This window comes from Haemaphysalis longicornis, unplaced genomic scaffold (genome assembly GCF_048455015.1).
Source record: "Haemaphysalis longicornis isolate Haplotype H1 unplaced genomic scaffold, Haemaphysalis longicornis Haplotype H1 scaffold_6, whole genome shotgun sequence".
NCBI classification, from domain to species: Eukaryota; Metazoa; Arthropoda; class Arachnida; order Ixodida; family Ixodidae; genus Haemaphysalis; species Haemaphysalis longicornis.
In genome coordinates this window covers 57317146-57336045 of record NW_027526407.1, presented here as the reverse complement: position 1 = coordinate 57336045, position 18900 = coordinate 57317146, and the positions used below count along the sequence as shown (strand labels likewise).

At 45.5% G+C, this 18900-nt stretch overlaps 1 protein-coding gene and 1 long non-coding RNA gene across 2 annotated transcripts in view; one reads left to right on the top strand and one right to left on the bottom strand.

The window, feature by feature from the left end:
• The window catches only part of LOC144142746 (dicarboxylate carrier UCP2-like), a 72949-nt gene extending 59840 nt beyond the window's left edge, over positions 1-13109 (bottom strand). Inside the window, exon 1 of the mRNA XM_077674429.1 lies at positions 12738-13109. The gene's annotated coding sequence lies outside the window, so the exon portion shown is untranslated. The remainder of the gene's footprint in view (positions 1-12737) is intronic.
• On the top strand, positions 3247-9255 carry LOC144142745 (uncharacterized). The gene is made up of 3 exons (XR_013317042.1): positions 3247-3832; positions 5372-5641; positions 8526-9255. It is a non-coding gene; the product is annotated as an uncharacterized LOC144142745 (long non-coding RNA).
• Positions 13110-18900: the final 5791 nt, after the last annotated feature.

Genomic DNA, 18900 nt, shown 5'->3' with positions numbered 1-18900 from the left:
CGAGTTCGTTTTCGTCCCCGGTGCTCCCTTTGAGATATACTGACGCAGTCGTCGCCACAGGCTAATTAAGTAGCCGGAAGGCGCCATAGATGGTGACGCCCTCGTCTAAACATGCATCACCATTTCATTCCGAGCAAAAGGCGCTTAATTCCATTCCCATTCCATTCCAGCATCTTGAAAAGGGGGAGTGAATCCGGAGTGACTCGAAATTTCAGAGTGTTAACTTCGAAACACTGTTGGACAGGAGCCACTGAGAACGCAGCACTTTGTACCCGATGCTTGCCGTACTCGCTTGGTCATCAACAAATGAGTGAAAATTTATTGCCCGGCGGTCATTCAGGGCCTGGCGTACTACACACTAAACTTTTTAACACCCTTAAAGGTGCTAAAAGGGTGCACTCAACATTTTGCACCCTGTTTGCACCTTTTAAGGACTAAAACATTGCTCCGGCACCCAATCATGAGGGTGCCACATATTAAGGGGTGTAAATCTTAACATTTTTACACCCTTTAAGGTGCAAGGAGGGTGTACTGAACATTTTGCACCCTTTTTGCACCTTTCAAGCACCCAAATATTGCTCGGGCACCCCACCTCGAGGGTGCCGAAATTCAGGGGTGTAATCAACAGTTTCATAGGGTGCTACGACCGTTACAGGGGTGCTAAAAAGTATTTCTTCTCGATTGGGGTGTTACCACGGCACCTTATCGTTAGGGTGCCTAAAAGAACGGTGTGTGATGCAAGCATGCAAAATTGCACAAAAACAGGCTGAATGTTTAAAGCGCACATTGCACTATTTCACCGCCCGTTGAGAGAATAAATATGAACTCTCCACATAGACCAGGGGAAAGGCTCTAAAATTGCTGTTCGTAAATTGAACAAAACGTGCTGAATGTTTAAATTCCACTCTGCACTAATCTACTGCTTCGAGTGTATCACAAGGTTCGTTTCGATGTCTGGGTGCACGGGAAGGAAAGGCTACAAAATGCCTCTTGTAGTCCTATAAATAAAACTTTTACGCGAGGCATCGGTGTCCTCAACGAAATCGAATTTACCTAAGAATTTGTTCCCGTATTATTATGCCCCGGGCAAAAATTCCAACAAGACTTTCTTGTTGGGCTCACAGCACGCCTGTGGGGCCAATACGAAGTTCTGTCGGCACTCTATCGTTCCAATAGCCTAGTCTTCCAACAGGGAGTTTAACCTTGATGGCGTTTGTGGGGCCAATAAGAAGCTCTGTCGGCACTCTATCGTCCCAACAGCGTAGTCTTCCAACAGGGAGTTTAACCGTGATGGCGTTTACCGGCTCGCCAACACGATAAGTCAACGCCAACAGACGCCTCGTTCGTAATCAGCGGCGCGAGCGCGCCATCAGACAGAACCGACAGACGCCCTGAAGGTGGTTTTTAGGGCCTAAACAGCAGCGTCTATGTCTGGCATAGACGCTAGACGTCAACGTTTGTGTTCTGAATTTTCCCTTCAGTAAGTAACAGTCAGACGGACGATAACATAACTATGTGAAGATATGCTTTGGCTCATACCACGGCAAGCGCAATCGTTTGTGGCTGCAGCCTCGGTTGCTCTTCGTCCACAACAAACTGAATCGGCTGTACAGCTTTCTTCGAGGGCGTGTATGCAGGGGTTCTATCTTCCTTTTTTGCGCAGGCCGACGGGGGCGGCCGTGTAAAATCATTTTCGCTCGTCGCTTCCGTAGGGTTGCCACCTTCCTGGTTTTGGACCGGCCCGACCGGTTTTTTAAACAGCGGGCCGGTTGCCGGTCCATATCTAAAACCAGTCGTCATCAGCCGGTTTTTTGGCTTTTGTGCCGTGATTATGCCCGTTTTGGCGTTTTATAAGCGTCAATTCAACAACTAAGACGATAAATACGTGTCGACAAGCATAGGCGTGCGCACAGGGGGGGCAGGGGGGGCGGCCGCCCCCCCTAATCATCTGAAGGGGGCGCCAAATTTGCCCCATGCCTGCCTTGCCGATGTAACACATGAAAGTAAAATTTCTGCTCAGAAATATTTTGTGTGTGTTGCAATTCCATCACATTTAAATAAAAATTTTATAACCATCCCTCTTTGCACTGCGTTCGCACCGCAAGGCCTTCAGTGAGAAGAGGTCGGGAGTTGCTCTGGGGGGGGGGGGGGGGGGGCGCAGCGGTAAGACTTTGCCCCCCCAAATTGAGAACTCTGCGCACGCCTCTGTCGACAAGCTGCGCAAAGACACGCGAGCAGAGAAAATACGCGGGCGAGCGCGCTGCCTCAGATGGAGGGGGACCTAAGGGAAGAACAAAATAACGAAATTCTACCGCCGCGGTCAGCAATTGCGGTTACTTTTCAGTGAAGCACATGCAGAGCGATTAACCAAGCTCTCAATCACTTTCAGTACAAACGTTATGTTGATTTCTCTCTAAGAAAACACTACAATAAATGGCACTGCATGTTAAAAAACATGGCGTCTTTTTTCAACACAATCCCCCCTCCCGCCCCCCCCCCTTCCCCCCCCGGAAGGCCCGTTTTTTTTTTCGGGGAAAGGTTGTAACCCTACGCTGCTGTTCTGCCTACCTGCTTGCTGTACCTATTACGTCGCCGCCACCGCAAATCCCCACTTGTTACAAACTCAGAGGTTTTCGCACTGTTAGCAGTCGTTTTACACGATGGGTTTGATGCGCCTGACATGCCAGGAGTGACATCGCTTGTAGTATTAGAGCGACGTTGCTTGTCTGCAAGACGGTGCCGGTCAAACAAGCGTTATCAACGCCATAATTCTAACGGCACATTCCATTTATTTCGTGGCTGCCTTGGCTTGCGCAGAAAAGGTCGGGTTGACTGCGATAGCTTTGCTTGAGTCAAATAATGGAGCTTTGGCTCAATCGCTTGCAGCGCTAGCAATGCGGCCTCGTCTGCAAGACCGGTGCGTGAGAAACAAGCGTTAGGACAGCCAGAATTTCAAAAATGCAGCATAAACTAGACCATCGTTAAAGGAGGCGATGACTAGACACAAGCAACAATATTCGTTGACAACTTACGTAAGTATAGAGTTGTTTTAGGCGCTTTCAACACGCCCGCCGACATAGCTGTTTGTTAACGCGTCCGTTTACTGTTTTGTAGGTCAATGGTTCGATTCCTCGTCGAACGTGTTTTTTTTTCTTTTTTCTTTTTTTTTTTTTACGTGAGGGTTTCATTAGCTCCTTTTTTAACGACCAGGGTAAGCACCTGTTCCTTGCTTTCTATCACGCCGATATTTACCGCCCTCTTCCTAAACCCAAAGTAGCTCGTTTTCTCGCACGTTCTCTCTTGAGAAGCCCGCCGTGAAAACAAAACCAAAACAAACGTCAAACCTCTTTACAATATCAGTATATATGTCAATTACTTTATGTGTATTCACTTTTTGTGTTTAAAAACCTTAAATTTAAGTTATAAACACATTTCAGACTTTGAAAGCAGAAAGATAATTACCAACATTACAGTAGTAACACAATTTTCGTCAAACATAGAGGTGCTGCATTTGAAGTCTGGCAACTATCTCTCACTTTTGTGTGTGTTTTTTCATGGCGTTTTGTGCCGAGTGGTTGGTGGCGTGATTTTTTAATCTGTTTTATCTATTTCAAGCTTAAATCATAGTTATAGAAGCTTTATGGGTGATGTCTACCCTTCTAACCTACGCGTGTGTTGAACATGGGGACCCCGGAAGAACGATCATCGCCGGATAAAATACTGCGCGTCAAAAGTGGATGACATTGCATCAGAACAAAGCGTGTTCGTGTGTCCGCGAGATGAAGACGACAGTGAAGGAGAATTTTACGTTGGAAACATCGTTTTTGCTCGGGTAAGTACGCATTTTTTATTATTCTGTATTTGGTTGGAATGAGTTCTGGTGTTTATGGGTCAGTAATTCGCTAGACCCCCATCTCGTTTGCTCTGAGAGCCTACGTGAGCTAGTATACTTGTTTGGCGCCCAGTCCACCGTTTCCGCAGAAGTCAGCATCAATTTACGCTGAAGCTAGACCTTGGCTACGATGCTCGCGCTATGGTACACGGCTGCTAATAATTTCACATCACGCAAGGCTCTTTAACACCGGGGCGTTTGTTTATGTGTCTCTCAAACAGTGCCTTTGCGGTTGCAGATCGCAGTCGCAATTTCGCGTGAGTGGCACAACGCTGTGATTAGTCCTCCCTCGTGAATACCCGCGGTATACCAAGAAATAACATGAACAGGAGGTTCCCTGGAAGTGCATGTGAAAACGCGTACACGTGATTCCATGGCTGGCGTCTCGTAGGTGTTGTGAAATCTCTCCCCCCCCCCCCCCCCCCCTTCACGAATTCCGTGCAGTGCGCTTCGCAGCTATTGCGCTCGCGAGACCGGTGACCGTACGCCTCGCGGTCTTCGGGCCGCGATATGTGTGCTGTTCTCGTGAAGCTCGACAACAGCGAAATTGCCGTACTCGCTCGCCAACGCGCCCCGACAGCGTACGCGTCGACCGGGTGCTGACGGAGTTGTGCTGGAAGAAAAGCAGGCAAGAGATGAGGGCGCACGAGGTGTAGTTCAACATGAGAATTTACAAAGTGCAAGGTGGAGAAAATAGTATGCAAGGGCCGGAAACGGTGAGAGAGTTCGGGCCGCGTGCCAGCGAGCGAGTGCGGTAATTTACGTTGCCGAGTTTCACGAGTCCGGCAAGAATATGACGACGCCCGTCTGAGAGTTCATAGAGGTATAGAATTCACATACGTGCAAATTGAAGGTGAAATGCGCGCATGTGGCCTCGCAGGGAGTTAGCATAGTCTCGGGGTAGTGGGGGAGATTTCACAACGCCTACGAGGCGCCTGCCGATTCTGTCAGAGTAGCTCTCGTGAAGTCTGGGGCTTGATATCAGAGGCATATGTATTGTTTAAATTAGTGCAGAAAATTGAGCCAATTCGCAAGTTCTCATTTTCGCAAAACCGCAGGCCATACAGAGACTAACAAAAAAGCTGTAGGCACTCACTCAACTCGATTTATATTGGAGAATTGAACGTGCAGATACAAGTCAGACATTGAAATGGAGGAGCCTCAACTATCACACACCAGTTCCGATTGAAAGCAAGGGATACAGATGAGCTGCTAGCATGCGTTCCATGCAAATTAGCTCAGTAGCTAGCTTTGCATATATCATGCATACCCCACTCACAGTACCTGCGGGTCTAATAAATACATTCTTACTGTGACCTAAATTTCACTTGGGGTGTTCCGGGAATGTTCTTATTAGTGCCTTGGAGGTTACTGTCTTTAAACGATTAAAAATCTACTTGATGTAAGCATTCGTGCTTTGTGTGTGCTCTTCTTGTATTTCAACAAGTGTCAGCACACTCACAGATTATGCACCTGCAGGTGCTGCTGCTGGCTGTCCTGGGTCAGCTGCCTTCCAGTCCAGTTTCAAAGGCTTTGCCAGGGCCTCCCTTGGCCAACCGACACTGCACCTGCTGTACCCAAGTACTGCCTGGCCTTTCGTTGGTGCTCCGTACGCTTTGCCGCCAGGAATGGTCATTCATCCATCATCTGGCCGCTTGGACCACCCGTTCAGAAGTCAGCACATTTGCTCGACACATCGGTCCAGGCACTGCTGCCATATCGGTGCACCCACCGATTATGTATTTTCAGGTTAGTTATTGCATGTTGTGGAACTTGCCATGATGTATACCTGTTAGCAGTGCTGTGGCCTCTGATTATTTGAAACATTTTCATGAAGCAGTGCTGTGCGTATGGAGCGTGTCATTGCTTAGCAGAGATATTGAAGAGAATCTGGGGCTGACGACTAAAGGGCAAGAAGAGAAATTGATCTGACTTTGAAGCAAGTATTCGTATGTAATCAAGCCAAGCAAACATTTAGGATCTTTCGATATGGTTTTAAACTTGCAATACAAACTGGTCTACTTCAGATCATACTGGTAATAATCATACTATACCGAAAAGTACATCCCGCAGTCTGTAGAATTCTGACAGCGCTTTTTTCGCAGTCTCTCATGACAGGCACTAATCTCAATGGTTGGAAGATAGTCGAGGTAGCACCAGTCTTTAAATCAGGAGACGGTACTTCACCATTAAATTTCCCTAACAAGCACCATATGCAAGGTCAGGAAACATTTCATCCACTCTCAGGTCGCTAATTATTTATAAAATCACAATATCACATTCGAGTATCACCACGGTTTTCACAAGGGTTACTTGAGAAACACAACTTTCAGGATTTGTTCACGATCTACATTGATCCATTGACACAGGCTTACAAACTGCGGTAGTTTTTCTCGATTTTTCTAAAGCATTCAATCGCATTGCACACCACAGACTACTTCTCAAACTTCACCCTAATGTCCTCACTTGAGCAAAAGATTTTCATTCTTCTCAAATGCAGTTTACTTCTAATAACTATATACTTCTTTTGCTCGTGCCACTTTGTTGTCCCCCCAGGCAGGTTGCTTGGTCTATCTTCCATGTTGCATATCCTCCCATGTAAGTCTATTTGCAGATGATGTTGTAATTTATCACACAATTTCTTTGAACTACTACCGTCAATGCTTTCAGTCTGATCTTAGCACAATTAACTCCTGGTGCTGCAAATGGCTAATGTCGCTTATCTCTAAAACAAAGTGCATGACTTTAACGGTGGCAAGTCTCGGATTGTAAATACTTACTTCATTAACAACAGCCTGATTACCTCTTGAGACAAAGGTGTTTTGGTAGGCCGGTAGGGGAGGGGGGATTGCATGGTGGATTTCAAAAGGTACATCGATTGGGAAAATAAGACGTGTGATTAATATTTTCATTTGCAGTCCAAAACTCGCTTTATTTCATATGTTTAACCCACTGCCGTGGCTAGGGTGGTGTGCTGTGGAGGCGAATGTCGGTTAGATACCGCTTGGTGTAGCCGCTTTTCAGATGGAGGCAACACGTAAAGACGCCCGTGTTTGGAGATTTCGATGCGCACAAAAATACCCAGATGGTCAAAATTAATGCGAAGCCTTCCCCTACAGTGCTCCCCATATCCCAAGTGTAGCTTTGGCGTGTTAAACCACCGTTTTTTTTTTCATGTTTTTGGTATAGTACCAGCTGCTGTAGCAGGTGCAACTTAAAGGTAAAATTAAACATAATGTTTCCAAGAGCTAAATATAAAGGCCATATTGAAGTGCGTTTATGGGTCTATCTCATAGCAGTAGTGAAAGGTTATATACTCTGGTGCAGGTTAAGAACGCCAATGGCTCATGTGGTGTAGTCCAGTGTTTGACGGAATGCCGCGTAGGCAGGTAGAAGCATTATTGCAGTGATGAAACGTAGGTCACTGACCAAGTCAAGAAAGCCATTTAACGGTTTGTTGCTTGTTCACGGTGAGCATGTGTCGTGGAAAACGAAGCTATATATTGGGCATTACGCGGCGCAATGAGTTTGCATAGATATGGTGCAGATTGCCATCCATTATGCTGATAACGTTGGGCGTCGTCTGAACAATGAGGGACTCGAGCAGTAATCGAGAAGATAGATTGCACTCAGTTGTCAGTAATTTTGTCTTGTTCCAGTCGACCACGTGTCCCGTCCTCTCACGGTGCTCTGCCAGTGGACTTGTTTTTGCATGGCCCTTGTTCACTTCGTTCCAGTGCTGCATTAATCTTCTGTGCAGATTGCCCGTTTCGCCAATGTACACTGATTTGCATTCAGCGCATGTAATCTAATAAACAATACCCGGAAGCTTGGAGCGTGAGAGGGGGTCTCTCACGCTGACAATGTCAGAACGCAGCTTGCTAGTGGGCACATGCACAATGTATGCACTGCGTGTCTTGAAAATGTGTGCGAGAGTTTCACCGATGTGTGGGACGTAGGTAATTGCTGCACGTTTTGATGCAGTCGTTGTCCTGAATATAATGCCTAAAGCATTATATTCAGAAAGAAGCGAAGAGGGCGACTAGCAAGAATCCACATTGACATTAGCAGGCAGAAGCGTCCACAAGGCCTGTGTCAAAACGTGCTGCAATTCTCGTCCTACACATCAATCAAACTTTCGCACGCATTTTCAAGAAACACATTGTGCACATCGTGCAGGTGCCCACTAGCAAGCTATGTTCTGACATTGTCAGCATGAAAGACCCCCTCTCACGCTTCAAGCTTCCAGGTGTTGTTTATGTTTTGAACAAAAAAAGTGCCATTTAAACGTGACACCTCCTTCCTTGCCGATTTCTGATGCCTGATTGTTCAGTTTGTGGGGATACGTTTAGCAGATTGCTCACATGTCTAACCTGTATTTGTGCTTGAGCAGTCAAACGCTGATGTTAGCAGTGAAGTAGGTGAAAATTGTACTTTGATTGTAGTTGTGTGCAGATTACCTACATTGTGTTAATTCGTAGAAAAGCAAAATTGAGGTAACCCTGCTAACTGTTCCGCATTGCAGCATTTTATTATGCGAACGTTAAGGAGTTCAGCTGCTTGTTAAAGGTGAAATAAACAGTGGTACAAAAAGAAGAGCATCTACTAAACAGAAATATCTTCACAATCGCAGGATGCCAACGGTCCGCCTACCAACTTGTGTCCTGCATCGTTTCTGCTGGCTGGAGCGGTTCATGGAGCATTTTCCAGCTTCTCAAAGTTTGTGGTCAAGCGCTCCTCCAAGTGAAAGATGCCGCAGAGGGATCTTTTGTTTTAATGCCACAATTTCACGTGCTCAGCAGCAAATATTTCACCTCTGATATTTCAGATCGTTGGCTGGTGAGCAATAAAACAAAACTGAAATTTTTTTAAAGTAAAATCAAATATTCGTTGTCACCAGTGCATGACCATAGTAAAAGCTATCTAGTCACCAAATTTAGAATTAGACACGAAATGCCAAGAAAAATAGAGAAATAAACTAGACAGCTGGCTACAATAAACCAATTCGTAAAATTCCTCAATGTCTATCAAGTGATGATTCAGGCGGGTTAGTTAATGGATGAAAAACCATAGGAAAACCCAGGACAGAGAAGAGAACGACGGGACAAACTTGTGCCGTCATTCTGTTTTAACTGTTTCCTGTGTTTACCACTGGTTTTTTATGCATTCAAACATTTTTTATGAGTTTGTTGAACAGTGATTAGTGTAGGTGTGTTCAAACAATTGTTGGCTGCGAAAGCTCCCTGTAGCATTTGTATAAGTGCTCTCTGCTTTTTTTTTTGAGCCAATACCCCACCACCAGTCTTCATGAGGTGGTCTTTTGTAGAAATAAGTTGAAATAAATATTTGTTTGCATTGCTTTACATGTTTTGAAAGAATTTCTTGTTCATTCTTGTTTCATTCAACCCCGTTTCAGAATCCTGCTTAAGGCATTTCCTCTGTTATTTTTTTTCAGAACCAGGAAGGGTGCTCATCCTCGGTTCTTGCTGAAGCAGCAGTATCCATACTTCACACGTGAGCTCTGAACACACAGTAATTATGGTATGAAACATTCTACCAGTATAAGCCTGCTTTGTAGACGTCATTGTAGATGTCAAAGCTCTTGACAGTGTAGTCCAATGTCTGGTGTAACGGGCAATGTCTACAACTTGTAAAAATTAATTTTGTGGCTATAATGTGTGTGATTATTTTAAAATGCACGTCAACTACTATTTAGAATCGCTGTCTAAATTGGCAGCCATTTTCCTGGTGGATACAGAAAGTGAAAAAGCGCATGTGTAGAGATTTCAGTGCACCTTAAATGTCCCAAATTTGCTAAAGCTAATCCAAAGCCCTCCTTGTGGTGCACTTCATATCCCATGTACAGTTTTGCGTAAAACAGCTAAAAATTTATGATCAATTTAAACTTATTTTAATGTTTTTAAATGCAAATATTCTCAGTTTAAGCTGCCATATTTAGAGTAAAATATTTTGTAACAATTATATAGCTACCAAAGGTTTACAGAAAAGCTTTTTGCTTTTGGTTGTGCACCTTCTTATCAAAAGAAAAATGTTGTTAAGAAAGGCAGAAGAAACCCAACTATGGAAATTAGCAAACCCTAAAGCTGCGGATAGAATGAATGTTTTGTAGAGAATCTTTTGCTGATTTCAGTTCTAGTCAACTCTAAAAAAGTCTATCGACGTAGAATGCTTACCGTGAGGCACCTCGTAATACTAGCCAAAACTAATGGGCCCTGGCTGTTGGCTTTTCATTTGCAACAGTGACAAATGACCCCACATCCACCGGCAGGGACATAATGCAAGGCACCATGTACAAGCTAGCCTCATGATAAAATAATGTTTTCTGAACAATGGCATTACATTTCAACCATGGGCTTCACCAGGGAACTTGTATGCATTGTTCTGTGATGTTTGCAGTTCTTGTTATTGCTATGTGGGGTCATTTAGTCTAAAGGTATGTTTATAAAACTCCAAATACCACCAAACCTTGCAAGTGCTGTACCATATGAATATTTTTCCGTAAAGCAAAAAGAATAATGCAAACGAAAATAAATGGCTTGGGTACCCAACTTTTATAAGTAGATTATGAGCCGCAGTACGGAGGGAACTATATTATGAGCCGCATTATGGAGGAAACTATACATTTTGCATTTGGTCTTCCTTGATATTGAACCTTCCTGCTCAGCTCAAGAATAAGGCACTAAACATTGCAGGTAGCTACCTTGATTGGAAGTTTGATGCAATACTAAGAAGCCAAGGGTTTTAAGGTTCAAGGAAGTTTTGTGTGGTTGAAGTGTTGCACACCTAATTGCTTTCACTGCACAGCATGGTTAGGCTCTGCAGTGAATCTCGAAGGATGTGTACTGCAGTTCGGCAAAGTGAACATATAATTGGTTTTTTACGAAGTTTTGGGTAATCAACTACCTCTAAAGTTATAACTGTACTGAGATGTGGCTCCTGACTTTTTAAATTGATGTTTTAACAATCGGTGACACAAGTTCAAGGAAATTATCAGCTGATGTTGAGCTTCAATGGAATGTCTCACAGAACCGAGCTTGGAAAGCACGAATGTTTCATACCATAATCGTGTGTGATATTGTGCAATATGTGGTCTCACACCTGCTGCACCTGTGAACCGAGGATGACGCACCCGTTTTGTACCCCTTTAGGTGGGTGCTTTTGCAGAAGATGCTCCTACAGATTGGGGTGCTAAGTAGCACCCTAGGATACTTTTAGGCGGACAAGGGTGTTTATAAAGCACCTGTCTTCTGGGGTGCTTCACAGAGGGTGCTCCTGCGGCGACAAAATCCAAGCACCCTAAAGGGCGTAAAATATTCAGTTTTTAGGGTGCTCCTGCGGCGACAAGCTGAAGCACCCTTTTGGGCGTAAAAATTTTTAGTGTGTATGCAAAACCGCGTCGTTTTATTCGATCAAGGAAAGTAAGGTGTATGGCACTGAAGGCCAGAACCATTTCGGTCCACCTGCAGAGGCGAAAAGCAAAAAATCGTGTACGAGATTTCGGCGCACCGTTAAAGATGCCCAGGTGTTCAAAATTAATCCGGAACCCTCCACTGTGGCGCGACTCATCGCCTGCGTTGCGTCGGCGCGTTAAACCCTACGATCAATCAAATCAATCATCTCTGTCCACAGGATCAATCTGTCACTGGCTTCTCAGATCATCGCAGTATTTTCGATCAAATTTGTTTCCTTGTCGTTTATTGATTGGATTGATTGATTTAACGCACTGAAGCCACACCTGAGCTATGAGGCACGACGTAGTGGAGGGCCCCCCCGGATTAATTTTGACCCCCTGGAGATCGTTAACGTGTGCCTAAAATTAGACACAGCGTTTTTGCCCTTTGCCAAATCTTAAAAGCAACTCCATGTCGTTACTAGTCTTGGCTACTCTTTTTAGGTACCGTTGGCTTGGTTCTTGACAACCGCGGCTTTTTGGTATTTAGGGCATGGCGCAGACGATCGATTCCACGCCAGTTGCTGATGCGAGGCGGTGAAAAGCCACGTTACCTTTCCCCAGAAAAAAATGATGGTGCGAATTACTATTGGGTAAGTCGGCGCTGCCGCTTCATCGTACCACATCAGCGCACGGCATGCCTCCGCAAACCATCACTTCCCACCAATGGGCAATGGGTGGCAAGTGACTGCCATGTGGGGCGATATAGAAAGTAAGTATTGGGTCTTCAAGAATACGAGAACGGCGGGGGTTCTTTACTCTTTCTTCGGGAGCACTTCGCTGATCGGCGCAACTGTGAATCCTTTCAGCGAACTTCCGTCCACGTTCGGGCGGTAGGCCCACCTGAGTTCGATAATTTCCACAAAACAGCTCCTGCGAGATTAAATGGCCACACTCCGCTCGCGGAAGGTTTCGCCCATCGATCTTGCGGCAAATCATACTTGCACAATGGTTTTATCTTCAAACCAAGCCTTTTCGCCGTTTTTAGCTCTTTTATCTGTCGCAAGATATTCACGCCCCATCTTATTCCTTCCGTGGCGTTTGAACAAAAAACTAACTTTTTTCCTGCTATGAAGAAGGAAATTTCAACTTGCCTTACTAAATTGAATGTGTTTTTGTTGTGGTTAAATTTCGATGTGTCAGATATAATGCAGCTACAAATTTATGGCATACGAATTAATATAAGGAACCTTGTATGTTCAACAGCTTCCAAAGCGAACTCTGAGATGTCGATAAATATTGATACGTCCCTCGTCATGGATGATCGCTCGTTAAGGACGGGCTGTACTGACAAAAATCTAGCAGTTCACCGCGAACCCTTGACACACAGGTGTTAATTAGCTACTAAATCGCAAAGTAGCTTCAGAAACTCACAAAAGTTCCGGGTCGTAGACGCTCTCGTCCGGACTCGAAATTCCAGCCGGTTCTGAGTAGGACCAGCCGGGACTTCGAGACTGCTTGCGTTACTTGAAGAATCACCCAAGTAAATGATTCTGGTGCCGGAGTCGAGAAGGTCAAGATTCGGTTCACCAGAGGGGGTCGTTCGCGCAGCTGAACGAGCTGGGAAGCAGCTGCTGAAGACTGGCTGCCAGAAACAGGCGCTTTCAAAAGGCCCACTAGCAGACGACACGCCCAACACAATAGCAGACGATGCGCAACTACACAAGTCTCGCAGGGAGTGCGCGTCAAGAGCAGGCGAAGATGTGTTTGCGCGGTTACGTAGTGTCTTTCTGTTCCTTTCTTTCTTCCTACGCGCTCGGTTACGAGCCGGCCTCGCGCAGTTGTATCACGGTCACGTGATGCGCCGGGAAACGCAGACGGAAGGCTCGGCCACGCAGACGTCAACACAGCCAGGCGACGGAACTCAGCTCCAGCGTCTGTTATAGGAGAGGGAACAAAATGGCGGCGTGTGGTTGTTCCTGTTTTGTTCGTCTGTTTTATCTGGGAGACCTTGGCCTAGAGGACAGCACGCGGCCTTCGCGCCACCGCCCGACTTACTCTTCATTTATGGCGCCACCGTGATCGCCACGGCAACGGATTAGACAATCTCTATTGGCGGGATCACCCATTAAGAAACTAGCTTGCCTAACGCTTGCCTCATGGTGGCCACAAGACGGTGGAAGGTGTCATCTGCTGGTGGCAGCGATGTCGAACTTTTCGACGCCATTGGCCACTTTCGCGGTGTAACATGTGGCATTAGCCGGTGAAGGGAAATAAGCTAGCACCATTTTCAGTTCGTCCATCGAGATAACTCCATTGCCTTTGAATGGCATCTCATTCCCTTTAAAGAGGTTAAAATGCGAGCAAGCTTGCTCAAAACCTTCCTTGAGAAGGGGAAAGGGAAACAGTTTCGGTGACAGCAGCGCATTTAAAACTTGCCGGAGTACTCCACAAGCTGTAACACCTTGTTTTGGGTCAGCCTTGCAAGTTCGCTTCATCACAAAGAAGTACGCTGGGTTAATTTACGTGAATATCTTTAGCGCCATGCGAGTTGAACTAATTCACCTTTTACGGGCACTCCAATCGGACGCCTCCTTTTTTCAACGCTCGCGAGCAGTAAACAAAAGAAAAAAAGATTAGACGCGATGGCGGGAGTGAATAAAGCTGTCACACACTACAGCTGTCAGGTGCGGTATTTGCGCAACTACGAACAGTGATAGCGAACACAAAATAAAGCGACGAAGCGATTAAAGTGTCATTCGAGATAGCGTGATGGCTTCAAGCAGAAACAGAGCGAAAGAGAGCTGACCAGTCCTTGACTCGAGGACGAGCTATTGCTGATAGACCGAGTGGCGGCGACGGCACGTGCTACCGGTGTCCTGGATTGAGGACACCACCCAGAACGTGCCGTTTTTTGGTTCAATAAATATTTATTCCTCCTCCTCCTTCCATGTTGCATCCCTGCCACGCCCCACAACATTTCATTTCGTCTCCCGTTCAACAAAGCATAATTTTTCCGGGTGGAAAGCCAACAAGCAAATAGTAAAGCTACCCAAGGAGTGCTATTACGGTATTACCCTGACGGCAACCTCAGTCATTGGTCCTCAATAACCAACCCGAGGGAAGTGTAGAGACAGAACTACTTGAAATGCATACATGGACGATGACATGGGTGATGATGATTATGAATATGATGATGCTCGTCAGGGCACTAGGTGCTGTCGACGCAATTCGAGTTGCAATTTGCGTTGCTTAGTTGCTCGAGTCGCTCAGCAACAACAACAAAAAGGAAATTGTAGTCATGAGATCGCTTCATGACGCCCGCGCCAAACGTCCACTGGAAGAGGTGCCACCAGCGTTCGCTATCTCCCCGACCATCAACTGAGCAAGACCGCTCCGGAGTAGGGGTGGACAGCGACGATATATCTCGAAGTAGACGACGTAAAAATCGCGCGTTAGAGCGCAATGTTGCCGAGCCGCTTCTCCGGAAACAAGCTCAAGGAGTGAAGGCCAAACCAGGGACATGTGAGGGATGGTTTTTTCCTGCACGACTCAGTTTGTGCTAAACAAGACTGCGTCGAGGTATGTAGTTGCTAAATAATAACGAGAAATAAAAAAAAAAACACTGCGACTCACTTTATGGGAGGCGCTGTGAATCAGTAACCAGAGAGGAGAAAAACCACAGTAAAGTTAGAAGCACTTTTTATCGTCAATCTGCCCATGCAAGCTGGTCCTGCCTGTATACACCATACCTCCTCCTAGCCTTGTTTGGGCCGATGAGGTGATCGGTATTGGATCGCGGTTCCATGAAATCGGTCTGGAAAAAAGAGAGAGCACTCCACCAGGATGCATTGAAGGAAGAGCTATTTTTGCGTCTCAAGAGGTCTGTAGTACGACTGGGTAATAGGGAACTGATAAAAACACTCTGCGCAGCTACAATGAAAGGCTTGCTATCAGTAACTTATCCAAAGGAAAGCAAGATACATTGCCGGATGCTTGAGGCCTTGCTCGTATTCAAGGATAGAGTAAGGACATGTTTTAGCGTGTGACCTCGCGATTAGAAAACTCGACTGAATGCGCACTTTAGATTAAAAATTTGGTCAATCACTACCCCGGTGGGCCGCACAAAGTTATTACTTTCACGAAAAAAAAGAAACTGAAATTTAGCGAATATACTGGGGCCACAATTCTTTGTAAATCTCGAAAATCGTTAAACTGGGAACCATGCGACGCATCTTTTAGATGTTGTACCCCCGAAATTGCGAAGTTGTTATTTGATGTCAGGTATCGGGAAACGTAACGCAGACAATTCATGCTACTATAATTTCGCGCTGCGCAGACCATGTCGGAAAAATGTCTTAGTTTGGAACGCTTTATCTGCACAAGTGCTCTCAAACCGAAAGCCCTTCTTTCTATTGCAGCGGGTGCATTTTATATACACGTCCATACGTCGACACAGAAGCCCCGCTATTTTACCGTCCTCAATGCATCTTAATCACCCTAATTCTTCCTGATGCAGCTTAATCAATCTTAACTTAACTTAATACACCGTAATTCCACATTAACCCTGCTTACTAACCAGTGCTGTCGATCATTAAATGTTAACGCATCTTAATTATTTTGAACCTACCTTAATTGCTCTCTACCTACCTTACTGTCATGATTCATACGTTCATCCACCTCACTTCTCATTACTATCAATAACTAATCAATAATTAACTAACTTCGGTAATCATTACCTATCTCTTAAACACGTCGTGCATTCATTGGTTCGCTTCTAGCCTTCTTTGAGCACTTGGCTCTTTGTACCATTCGTGTGGACACCGGGGTCATTCCAGGTCAGCCTTTGAATAAGACATGTAAGGCTTTCGGCTTAAAGGGACCATGGAGACGAAATACAAGTTTCGTTAATTAAAAATACTGTCTTGATCCGATAAGAATGAACCCCATTTTACCGCAAGCTTGAAACAAATGATACAGATATATTAAGGAAAATAGATGAAGCGGTGGCGACTCCCAAAACATTTCTGGCATTTTTGGCGATTTCGGCGGTTTTGGCGACTTAAGGCACCGCCAAGAAACATGGCTTGGCCATTGTAGTGAGGCCTCCAGTTCCGTTTCATGACCGCACAGTTAACACGCTGGCAACTATATATTACTGGGCATCCTCGACTTACCAGTCCGGGACGGTCCGCGGGCAGCCCGAGGACTGAGTTCGGACTGGGAGCCCCATAGGAATACATGGGAAAATCGAGTGCCGGATCGCGTCTCGGGCAGTCCGTGGACGATCCGGGACTGATAATCGAAGAGGCCCACTCCTGGCCTGTATTGCGTCACTGCTGCCCATATCACGGCACTAGCGCGAAATTTAAATATTTTTTAGGATACCTTGCGTTTTTTTGTTGTTGTTAAAAGGACGTCTTTCGTGATTGGAACGAAGCTGATTGAGTTTCCAAAGGATAGTTTTTTTGCAAACTGAACACAGTATTATGTCGGCATGGCCACTTTAAAATATCACTTGTTCGAGAACGCAACTATAAGTATCGTTTTTTTTTTTTCGCCCCGTTGCTGTTCACCGTTACCTCGACCGATTTCTAATGCTTAAGCATTCAGCGCAATGACCCCAGGAAAGTCGAGAGTCCGTGCGTAACATGGCACGTTGCGGTAAACATAAATACAAGTCCTATAGGCACTTGATATTTTGATGGGACTGCCTATATATCCCTTTAAAAATGTCTTCCCAGCAATACATTCGTGTATAGCTCTGTAATACACTTCAAAGCGGCTCCATGTATAGCTGTGGAGCCCACTACACAATAATGTGGCCTTTGTAAAGTTGGTTGACGCCTGCTCAACTGCTGACACCAGCGCTTTCGTTTCGTCCCCTCCCAGTCTTCCTTTAATTCCTGCGTTTCGTCGTCCTCTGGTGCTTTGCCAATGATGATATCACTTGTTTATCAGGCCCGCGTCGACAAAGACTCAGACGTACCGTCGGTTTTGCCTCCTCAAGCGCCTGTATAGTCTTACCCAAGGTCGAGAGAGAGCGAGGAGAGAGATTTAAAAAAAAAAAAAAAATATATATATATATATATATATATATATATATATATATATATATATATATATATATATATATGTGTGTGTGTGTGTGTGTGTGTGTGTGTGTGTGTGTGTGTGTGTGTGTGTGTGTGTGTGTGTGTGTGTATAGAATAAGAGTTGGCAGTCAAGAAAACCTCGGAAAGCAAAGGGGGGAATGCGGTAGGTCATAGAAATAGATGAAGAATTTTTTAGTCAGAAAGAAAGTGGTGAAAAAAATTCCCCGCATTTCCCCGAGGGGAAGAAAGAGAGAGAGAGAGAGAGAAAACGTTTATTTGAGCTTTCTAAGGTGGGAGTGGTTCCCTAGTCCGGGAATCCATCAAGTGAGCAGAGAGCCTTCGCTCTGGATGCCAGGAGCTGCTGGACGTCCAGACGGTCGCTGGTCACCAGGTTCTCCCACAGCTCAGGGGTGGGAAGAGGGGATCGGAGAGGTGGAAGTTTGGGATTGCACACACACTGTATTATAACATGAGCTAGAGTTCCGGGTTGTGAACAAAACTGGCATACAGCAGAGTATTGAGTTGGAAATATACGATGCAGGCGAATGTGAAAGTGCGAATGCACGAGTTGAATTTGCGTGGTTCGGTAATATTCGCGAAAGAGAGATCACACACACACACACACAACTACAAAGAAAGAAAGATGCATTTATTCACAGACACCTATTTGTGTTGTCGTTGTACTTGATTGCTAGAGCGGATCTCAGCTTTGAAATTTCGTGTCAGTACTCCTTTAAGCAGGTGCATTAGCCCTTCTCACGCCCGATTCTTGGCCAATCCCCCACGTGGGTATGTGCCATGTCAGCGGCCAGGCAGCGCGCGCCCATCTCCCCGCGTTGCCAAGGAAGACGAGGATATTCCTGGCCAATCCCCCACGTGGGTATGTGCCATGTCAGCGGCCAGGCTGCGCGCGCCCATCTCCACGTGCGCGGACATCGCCGGTGGACGCAGGTTCAGGGTCGCTTAAGAAGTGCATTGCACTTAAAATGCCCGCCGGGTGGGATCCGAACCCACGACCTCCAGAATACCGGTCTGGTGGGATCCCACCCGGCGGGCATTTTTTCACCCCTTTCTTTCTGACTAAAAAAATTCTTCATCTATTTCTATGACCTACCGCGTTCCCCCCTTTGCTTTCCGAGGTTTTCTTGACTGCCAACCCTTATTCTGTCTTAATTCACCGAGCCCCTCAATTCCCATTATATATATATATATATATATATATATATATATATATATATATATATATATATATATATATATATACAGAAAGATAGGGCAGCAGTCTACAACGCCAAAGGAGGCATAGGGGTGTGGTTAGGCTCTTCTCTTTTTCACTACGGTTAATGAAATAAACATTTTTTTTTAATATACAGAAGAAAGAAAGAAAGAAAAACACGCGCCCAGAGTGGGGACCGAACCCACGCCTTTCGATGACATGTCGAATGCCTTACCAATTCGGCTATCTGGGCGACTGTGTTCTCCTTCACTTTCTGGGCTATTTA